This window comes from Cynocephalus volans, chromosome 6 (assembly GCF_027409185.1).
Source record: "Cynocephalus volans isolate mCynVol1 chromosome 6, mCynVol1.pri, whole genome shotgun sequence".
NCBI lineage: Eukaryota > Metazoa > Chordata > Mammalia > Dermoptera > Cynocephalidae > Cynocephalus > Cynocephalus volans.
In genome coordinates, this window is record NC_084465.1 from 141,392,012 (window position 1) to 141,402,331 (window position 10,320).

Below are 10,320 nucleotides of genomic sequence, written 5' to 3' on the forward strand. Positions count from 1 at the left end.
GCCCAGTTCAAAAGTCACCTCCTTAGTGAAGACTTCCTTCCCTGGCTCCCTTAGGCAAGCTATTTGCTACCTCCTCCTCTTAGCAGCTATTTTAAACTTTAACCCCCGAACACATTGATTATAATTCTGTTTGCACGTATTTCCCTTCACTCTTATCTAAGTTCCTGAGGCATTTTTATTTGCATAGCAACATGTAGTAGGTATTCAGTAAGAACTGAATGAATAAAAGGAGATGAGAGCCAAAGAAAACATTTAAAAACCTTACATATGGATCCAGTTCTAACTATCAATTGACAGAAAATAAAGTACCGGAAAATATGTTAAGTGCCACCCTGGGATACTATCAGCAAGATACCTAGTGGGGAAACTTTTTAGGATAAACAACTCAGTTTCTCGAAAAATAAATTGCAACGGAGAAAGAAGAGAGATGGAAGATGGCCTGTAATTAAACAGAGACTTAGTTTTAGAATCAATCAAAAGCATGTACTTTATTTGGATCCTGATTTAAAAAAAATAATAAATTATGACATTATGAGATGATTGGAAATTTGAACGTGGACTGGCTGCCATTTGATGACATGAAGGACTAATTGTTAGTTGTTTCAGGTGTGATAATGATGTTATGCTTATTCTGACAAGAGTAGTCATATTTTAGAGGTAAGTACTGAAATGTTTACAGGTAAAATTATATAATGTCTAGAATTTGCATCAAAATAATATGTGATGGAGGAAGTAGATAAGAGTGTGAATGGGGCAGGGTTGGCGCTGGGGTTGGTGGTTGCTGCAGCTGAGTGATGCATGTAAAGAATCACTATATGACACCAAGTTCAAGGGTTCAGATCCCAGTACTGGTCAGCCACCAGAAAAAGAAAAAAAATGAAGAAAGAATCATTATATTCATATTTTTATATATGCTTGAAATTTTTATTGTATTATTTAAAACAATTATTTTCTGGTACAGTAACTATTTTAATAACAGAATTAAAATGATTACTCCTTACCTCAATGAGAAAAGTTTAATGTACAGATATGTGTGATTTTTAAAAATGTATTTATATTAAACTGTTTCCCAAAGGGACATCTTCACTTTCAAGAAAATAAGCACAGACAATTAGGAAGACTTCTGTTTTTCAAAGTGTCATACTATAAAATATATCAAGTAGCAAACTACAGATTACCAGTTGTGGGCAGTTCTCAGGTGCAAAGCAAATTTGGAAACAAGGTTTCTAAGTACAATCACCAACGACACAAGCAATAAGGAGATTTTGAAGTTTGTTCACTCCCACAAAGTCCAAAGTTCCGTGAGTAAAACTGAGGGTTTCCAAGGGTGCTTATCGGTGTGGGTAAACAAGGTGTGGTGACACCGACACGGGCAGTGCTTTTAAAGAAAAAAAAAAAAACTTGATTGAATCGGTTTGCACAATATTATTTGGAAAGAACATTTTATTATCTGTATCTTCAACTTAACATTGCCCTCAATGCTTTTTTATGATAAATATTTTCCAAAATATGATATTTTCCAAAACATAAAGATTGCATTTCAAAATCTGTATTATCTTTTGCCAGATTTGCCCAATGTATTCCGAAGCTGAGGGCTCATTACCCTGCCTCCCCGCCTCCTAACCCTCGGGATTATGAACACTCTGAATCAACTGGTCCTTGGAACCGATGATAGCTATTAAATGTATGCATTTAATTAACATAGCAATGTTATATGTACTTGTTTAGTTTTTAATTTAATTAAAAATATTTCTCAGTTGTCAAAGTATTTGAGATTTTTTTAAGGTGTGTGTCTGTGTGTGTTGCTGTTTAACTGGGAAGTATGGGTGGAGGGTAAAAACCTATCATGGCTATTATGTCAGCTACGGTGCTAAGTGCTTCAAGGTGTTGCTTCATTTAATCTCCCAATATACAGTCAGGAAGAGCTTTACTACTTCCGCTCTGCAGATGAGGAAAGTTAAGGCTCAGAGAAGATGAGAAACTTGCCCAAGGTCACATAGCTAGTAAGTGGGGGAGCAGGAAGTCAAATGTCAGTTAACCTGGTTTATACTCTTTTTCCTCTTGTAGCCTGTTTAATTATTTTCTCCTTGAGATTGTGAGCCCCTTCAAAACAGTCTTCTGTTGGTCTTTGGGGGCCTTCCTAGCTCCTTAATCCAAGTGGATGTTTAATAAATATTTGTCAGATAATCTCAGCAAATCATTTAAGTGTCAGCGTCATACAGCTGTAACCTGCTTAGGCCAGGAGTTGAAGGCTCTTTGCCAACATTTTCCAAGTTCACCTTTGGGGCTGGCCATGTGTAATTATCCAGTAACCATTTAAGAAAAATGTTTAAGAACACATCTGGAGGCTTAAAACTACATAAAGAAAAGTGGGAAAAGGAATGATGCCAAAGAGTGGGGTCCAGGTTAAGAAAAACTGAGATTTAAATTTGGAAAATGAAAAATCAAACAGAAAGGTTGATGTGGTTTGCATTTCAGTATGTGATCTTGCTACGGAACAAGTAGACAAACTAACAACCCATAAAGGAAAATTCCTAGAACACTGGGATCAAGTCAAAATGCTTGATGGTTTGAGGAGACAGAATTTTCAGAGATAAAAATACAACCAGGCCAAACCCCTTCCCCAGCCCATGGGTGCCTGTCGGACTTCCTGTTGCCATGGAGGAGCACTTCCCTGATGTGGTCTTACCCACGGTGTCAGCACAACCTCATCAGTTGTGAGGCACCTGACGCAAGCTGCCATACGATTTGACAGGAGAGCCATTAAATAATAGCTAATAATATTATCTATCATTGATTGCAGGCCCAATATGTGCCAGGGGCAGCACTAAGTATTTTACATAAGTTATCTAATTGAATCCTCACAGAACCAGATGAAGAAACTGAGACTCTAAGAAGTTGCGATTTTGCAGCTAGAAGGTCCGTCTGTTGACCTGTAAAGCCCAAGCATGATCTTGCAAGGGCTATGATAGGTGACAGTGGCCAGTATTGCTAAGAAGGTGGATTTGTGTTTAATGAGCTCTTGAGGCAAAAAGTTTGTAAGTATTTAGAATGTAACTGAGGAGCAATGCTCTAGAAATATCTAGAGAAAACTATGGAGGTGACAGGCCCAAGAGTAGAGGATCACTGGACAAGACCTCCAAGGATCTCTTTAGCAGAAACTCAGCATTTAGCAGTCAGGGTAAAAAGCCAAAAAGTAAACTAACTTTAAGGTAAGAATCTGAATTTTCAGCAAAGGAAACTCATTTTCAGGGAGGTGCAAACTGAGTAGGTGAAACTATTGGGAATTTGCCCCACTGTTTCCAGCACCTGTTCCTATATGTCTGGAATGTGGAGCACCTCCAGCCTCAGTTTCTCCCTGTTCCAGTTTGATGTGTCTGGCCTGGCTGCCAGAATCACCCTCCAAAGCACTGAGGTAAATGTAAGCTGTTTCAGCGCATGAACTGGGTTTCTATGAAGTTGCCAATTTGGGGAGCTGCTAAATAAATACTTAGGGACTGCTGCAGGGATCACAACGTCCCTGTTGTCGAGGGAGCACCCTGAGTTAGAACTAGGGTCATCTTCCTTCATGATCTTCTTTTTCCTGTTGCCTAGGGAGCTCAGCCATGGAATGTGGGAAAGCCTGGGGACTGTGGCTCAGCAGACATGCCATACTGGTCCCTTTTTCACTTCTACTGTAGACCGAGAGACCTGGCCTGGCATAAAGACAGACTTAGCTTTTTCCCATGTCACAATTTGTAAGGTCCACTATTCTTTTCTGTTCTTAAAATGCTCAGTGGGAGAATGGCTAAAATGAAAGAGGTATATATCAAGGGTTGGTGATGATATGGAGCAACTGGAATGACCATACCCTGTTGATGGGAATGTAAACTAGTACAACCACCTGGGAGTATCTACTAAAGCTGAATATGTACATACCCTAAGGTCCAGCAATTCTACTCGTAGGTGTATAGCCAAAAGAAAGATGTACACATGAGCTAGAATGTTCACAGCAACACTATCCATATTAACCTTAAACTGGAAACAATCAAAATGTCCATCTACAATAGAATGGATAAATAAACTGTGGCATATTTATGCAATGGGGTACTGTACAGCAATGACCCAAAGAAACTAAAACTAAATGCAACAATATGCATGAATCTCACAATGTTGAGCAAAATAAGCCAGACACAAAGGAGTCCATACTGTATGATTCTATTTATATAAAATTAGTATGCTTATACTAAAACATAAAAACAATTTTTAAAGGTGGATCATGTATGCTGTTAGAAATCAGGATCATAGTTATGTGGGGGTAGTGACCAGGCATGGGGGATTCTATAGTACTGATAATGTTCTGCTTTTTGATAAATTTGTTCATTACATAGGTTTGTTTACTTTGTGAAAACTCATCAAGTGTGCACTTATGATTGATCCACTTTTCTTTGTGTATGTTATACTTCAATACAATTTTTTAAAAAATGTGCAGTGAGGTCTTTGAAACATCTCTATCAAAAGGTCTTTAAAATCACAAGTTAACTCTGACTTTGTTTCTTTACTGCTAGAAGTGAACTAAAATCTGAAATCTTGTAGCATTTATAATATACAAACATAGTGATACTTTATGTGTTTTAGAAATTATTAGTCCCAAAATTTTCTGTAAAATAATAGTTGCTTATTTAGAAAGAAGCTCATTTGCTAGCATTTTTGTGAGAATTGCTTAGTGAGAAGCATGTGAGTTTCATTTAGCCTGAAACTACCTTTACAGTGTGTCTACTTCCTTAGAACAAAACTGGTTGTCACTTTGTTGAGGAACAGTTAATAGGTCAGTTCTGAAGGCCAATAGCTGGTCATTTCTAATCAATCACTTTACTAATAGAATAAAACTTGGGTGTCTTAGTTCAGGCTGCTATAATAGAATACCATAGAGTGGGTGGCTTTTAAACAACAGAAATTTGTTCTCACAGTTCTGGAGGCTGGAAGTCTTCATCTTCCAGATTGCAGACGGACATTTTCTCATTGTATCTTTACATGGCGGAGAGCAGAGAGAACTCTCATGTCTCTTTTATAAGGGCACTAATCCCCTTCATAAGAGCTCCATCCTCATGGCCTAATTACATCTCAAAAACCCTACCTCCTAATACCACTACATGGGGGGTAGAATTACAACATATGAATGGAGTGGGGGTCAGAGGGGACACAAACATTCAGTCCATAGTAATGGGAAATCAAAAGCTTTCTGGCATCACAGTGAAGTTATAATATGAAACTTCTTAAAACCACAAGTAAATTAATATCAAAAGTGTTCCCTGCCACTCTGGGCTTAGGGAAGCAAATGCACATGTTAACATTCATCCCAATGTAAGGGGTGTCACGGCTGCCCAAAGAGAGCTATGACTCTAAAGTAATGGTGGGATCAGTAACGCTTTAAATTCAGACTCTGTTGATTGCTGTTGAGAGACTTTAATCAATATGATAAGTGTTAGGTCAACAATGGCCAAATGCTAAGGTAAATTTAAAAAACATAGATACTACTCAAATTCAACCCATTAAAATGCTTCTCCTTCTCCAACAAGTTGAATGGTGATTTGTTTTCAGGAGTTAACTGATTTCTTCCCACCTCCTTCACTTACATTTCCTTCCTTGGATATTTTGTTGAGTAAAGAAGTCAACTTAAATCTCAAGGCCCCAAGCCCACTTTTCAAAAGTTTAGCCCAATGTTTCCAGAAATACCTTCCTTCTTCTATAGGGCCCTTAGATAATAGTATTAGTAATAGCACTGGTACTAAAGCAGCTAACATTTATATAATGCTTTCTATGTACTAGAAACTGTTTTAAGCATTTTCTATATATTAAACCATTTAATCCTCCCAACAACATGGGAAGGCAAGAATTAAACTATCATCCTCATCATTCCATTTTATAGAGAAAACTGAGGCACAGATAGGTGAGGGGATTCGTCTGAGGCTGTAGAGCCAGTAGGGGAAGGAGTCGGGATTCTGGGCAGTGATTCTCGACCCTGATTGCACTTTGCATTCACCTGGAGAGCTTCTTAAACTCCGAAGCCTGGGTCTTACCCACAGTGCCCCCTACCTCCACTCCAGGTTCTAATTTAATAGGCCAGGGATTTTTAAATACTCTTCAAGTGATTCTAATGAGCTGCATGAGCTGCCATGGTAGGGGCCACTGATCAGGGGCTTGGCATTTTAGCATCACACTACATGGCCCATGGAAAGCTTTTGAGCAGATGCTACACCTGTGTTCCTATGACTTTTCCCCCATCAGGAACAAACTGGTCAAAGGAACAGTCAATGGAAGGAGAAATCTTGTGAATGAAATAATGATGAGTGAATGGACATTTAGCTAGCCACAGGGTCTTAGGCAAGTGACTAGGTTTCTCCATCTGCAGAGTTTGAAATGAATAATCTCTTGGTTCCTTCCAGTGCTAAGAGTCTATAAAATCAATATATTTAACCCTTGACTATTTATGACTCCATCATCAACAGAAAATGTTTAATCTGAGGACCAGTTTTCTTCAGCCAACCGTATCCATTGGTGTATAAATTGCTAAAGAAATTCACATCAGTTTTATTTTTGGCCTAAGCAGAACATAACAAGGAAGGAAGAAATTGTGTGTGGGGGTGTATGCACGTGTGTGTGTGTGTGTGTGTGTGTGTGTGTGATAATCATTCAAAAGATAAATGATTTGGAGGGATTATCTGCTGTTTTGGATTACCCACATCACTGCCCCCTCCAATAGCACTGATAATTGAAAGTTGCCTTAGTCTGATCGCCAACAGCTGAAGGATTCATGTTGCCAGGGAACCTATGGCTGTGTGCCAAGTAACAACCTGATTAATTGTCCCTTTCTTTGTGCTCTCCATAATCTTCCCTCACCACAGTGGTGTCCGGTTTCAGAAGCACAGAAGAGGACAGTAAGTCCCCCAAAGTGAACAGTCTCTATTTCCTGAGGCAGAAAATACATTACAGAGAACTTCTCATCCCTGTCAGGTCCTTTCTCGCTGTTTTCTACGTGTTGACTCCCCGTAAGCCAATAATGAAGTCAAGGAGGGTCTGTCTAGTCACACTGGGTTTCCACATGGAGGGTTTGGCAAAATGCTCCCTCTTCTTCAGTCTGATTCATATGGAGGTTGCCCAAAATATTACATCAGAGGCTCCAAGACGAGAAGAAGCTACCATGGCCAAGAGGCTAAAACTTATCCCAGGTGGATTTATGCTAACTGAGCATAAACTAGTAATTATCTTCAGTATTTTAGTTCGGAGTGTCATATAAAATTCTGACAGGCTCTTCTCAAACCAGTTTCTAAACGACTGGCTTTCACAAGGGTATTAAATGGTCACTGAGCTGGTGACACTAGACCCCTGTGACTCCGAGGGCAGATGCTCATGTGGACCACACTACCTGCAGAAATGGCCCCAGCAATGGAGAAGATCTGTGCGGGGTACTTCTTGCCTTGACAATCTGTGGACTCCAAGGCTTTCCCTGTCCATGAGTCAGTCAGTGTGGTCTTAGCACAGAGTTCTTCAGTCCCTGAGAGGACACACAGCTCTGCACTCCTCTGCAGGGGCTCCCCAATGCTGGCCCTTCATGGATCACCTCTGGAAAAAAACCCCTGGAAGAGAAATGGTTTGACTCACCTCCAGAACCTATTGCAGCACAGAAGCTTCATCCTTCTGTCTGGGAGAGTCAGTCAGACCTCCGGCGTCTGCTCCATCAGAGGCCTGGCTTCGGCTTAGTGGTAGTGATTCCTTCCCTGAGAATCAGTCAGATACGTAAATTTCAAACAAATCTTTTAAGAGTAGGGTCCTATCCTGGAGGCAGCTGGAGGGGAGAGAAATTCCCTCTAAGAACTTGGCCTTTGAAGTGGATTCTGACAGGCATGTGAGCTTTTCATGAATACAGTTGTAAATTGATTTGGGGCTTGTCCTAATGGGCTGGAAAATACAGGTTTCCCGTGTGGGAAGGCTCAGTGGAGCCACTGTTTTAAAACCACTGGAGCTCCTCGCAGAGCTACCCTCCAGTGAGATCATTGCAGATGCTTCCTGAGATCAGTATAAAGTTGAGTCTGTGTTTCTATCAGGAGAATAAGTGAGTTCTCAGAGACCTGGACACTGGTTTAGGCATCGATTTCTGCCTAAACCATATAAACAGATTACTCTGGTATCTAAGCCCTATGGGTACTTGATTTCACTCTCTATACATGTCTATAGATATAGTTTATTAGATTGTCTTAATGCCTTTCTCACAAAGAACAATTTATCTAGTGTTTAGAAAACACATTGATTTAAAATAATAATATAGCTTTATAAAAGAACTTAGCCTAGTCTAAAATTGTTTCACTGGACTGCACATGCCACAGATTTACTAGGGTATAAAATTCCAAGTTGATCTTCTCTTTATGTAAACTGTTCACAAAATTACTTTGTAACTTTATCCATTGCCCTAAGAATGCTTGTTGAAAAATATGAAGACCTATTAAATTTTACTAATCATCAAAGGAATGTAAACTGAAATGAGAAGATAATGATTTTTCATCCACCAAATAGTCAAGGAAACTAATACTGTCACACATGTCTGGTGTGACATCTAGGAACATATCCTGACACAGAATTACTTTGAAATAGGAGGAAAAGTTTCAGGTACAAAGTACTTGCACTATACTAATTTATAATAATAAAAATGTTCAAAAAAATCTAAATATCTAATTACAAGGGAATGGATGAATGACACCATTTTGCAATTAAAAATGGCATTAATGAAGGACATTGAAAATGCTTAAGGTATACAACTGAGAGCAAGGTATGACAGGGTATGGACCAAACAGCAATTCTAGTTCTGTTTGTTTTGGGGTTTTTAAAAAATCTATGTACATAAAATGTGTTTCTGTTGATCACCCTGTCCCCTCCTTCAGTGGCTGCTCAGTGCCTTAAGACACAGTCCCAAAACCTCAGGCAAGTCCTGGCTTGGCCCAGCCTCTCCTCCACTCTGCACTGCTCTACTTCCATCAGGCCAGCCTGCTCACCAGTGCATCCTGCCTCCTGGCCTTTGCACAAGCTGTTTCTCTTGCCCACATGATGCTTCTCTCTTCCCCGTTTCAGCACATCCCACAGTCCTCCTTGACAAATGCTTTCGGATAAGAACAGATACTACACTTGATCTTAGCCAAAAGGCCAAGAAGCGATGACAAATTCTTTCTTTCTGTGCCATATAGTTCATCATTTAAGGTGGTGTTGCATTCTCCTCTAATTTTTCATGTGCTTCCACCTTTTTCAAGTTTATTTGGGACTGGTCTCAAGTACTCACCATGATGATATCTCCTAGGAGGCATGTGATTGTTTCATCATCCTTCCTAAATGTGTTTCATGAACAAACCAAAGAGTCCCCCCACAGATCCCTTGCTGCAGGCCCCAGGGAATCTCACAATCAGTGCTTCAAATGTGGAATAAAGTTGGGTTGGACCAGTCTTCACTTGTGCTGCATGACAAACTGATGTTTGTGGCTTAGATGGGAGTGTGCTGGCCCTGGTAGTAGCAGAGCCAGCAATCTTACGAGAAAGAGATCTTAAAGTGTTGGAGTGAGCAGGACTGAAGCCATGTTGGGACCTAAAACTGCATGGGCTGTACACAAATTTTTAAAAGACAGTTTTTTTTCTCGGCATGCATTTCTCTGAGTTCCCTCTTTTTCCATGATTATTTGATATTTTGAATCTGGGTTGTGGGGAAGATGACATTAGTTACATAAATGTAAAGTTGTTTTCCAGCCAGCCTGAAGCTGCACACTCACCACAAGACAGCTACCAACCAGACTCTGAGATAACAGTGAAGATGGGAACAGAAACCAGATAGATTCTTGGTGAAACCTCACACCTGGCTCCCTGCACAGAACCCCCACAGCTCACATCCCCCTCCCTCCTGCTTTTCATTTCCCACTTTCCATTCCCTCAACCCCCTCTTTAAAAACCCCTCTGTAAATCTGAGTCTTGGAGATGGCTTTAGTCTGGCCACTCTCCTTCAGGTTTACAGGAAAGATGGGTCAGCCTAACATCCCTCCTCAGGTCACCAGTGTTCCTGAATAAAAGCTGACTTCCATTTTCCCCAACATTTGACTTTTGAGTGGTTTGTTTTTGAAAGGGGGCAGGCAGCTGGACCTGTGCCCTGTATCAAATTTTGGGGAGCTTCAGCCAGGAGCTGAGAACCCCTGGTAACAGAAATGATGCCTCCTGAGCCTGCACTTGGGATCACTGCCTCATCCTCCCCAAGCTTTGCCCAGCCTTGGTGCTCTGTGTTCATCCCCAGACCCAACCCCGGCTCATGTGA

General features: G+C 40.3%; 1 pseudogene; it reads right to left on the reverse strand.

Moving 5' to 3' along the window:
• Window positions 1-9,077: 9,077 nt before the first annotated feature.
• LOC134381321 (U2 spliceosomal RNA) lies at window positions 9,078-9,186 on the reverse strand (annotated as a pseudogene).
• Window positions 9,187-10,320: the final 1,134 nt, after the last annotated feature.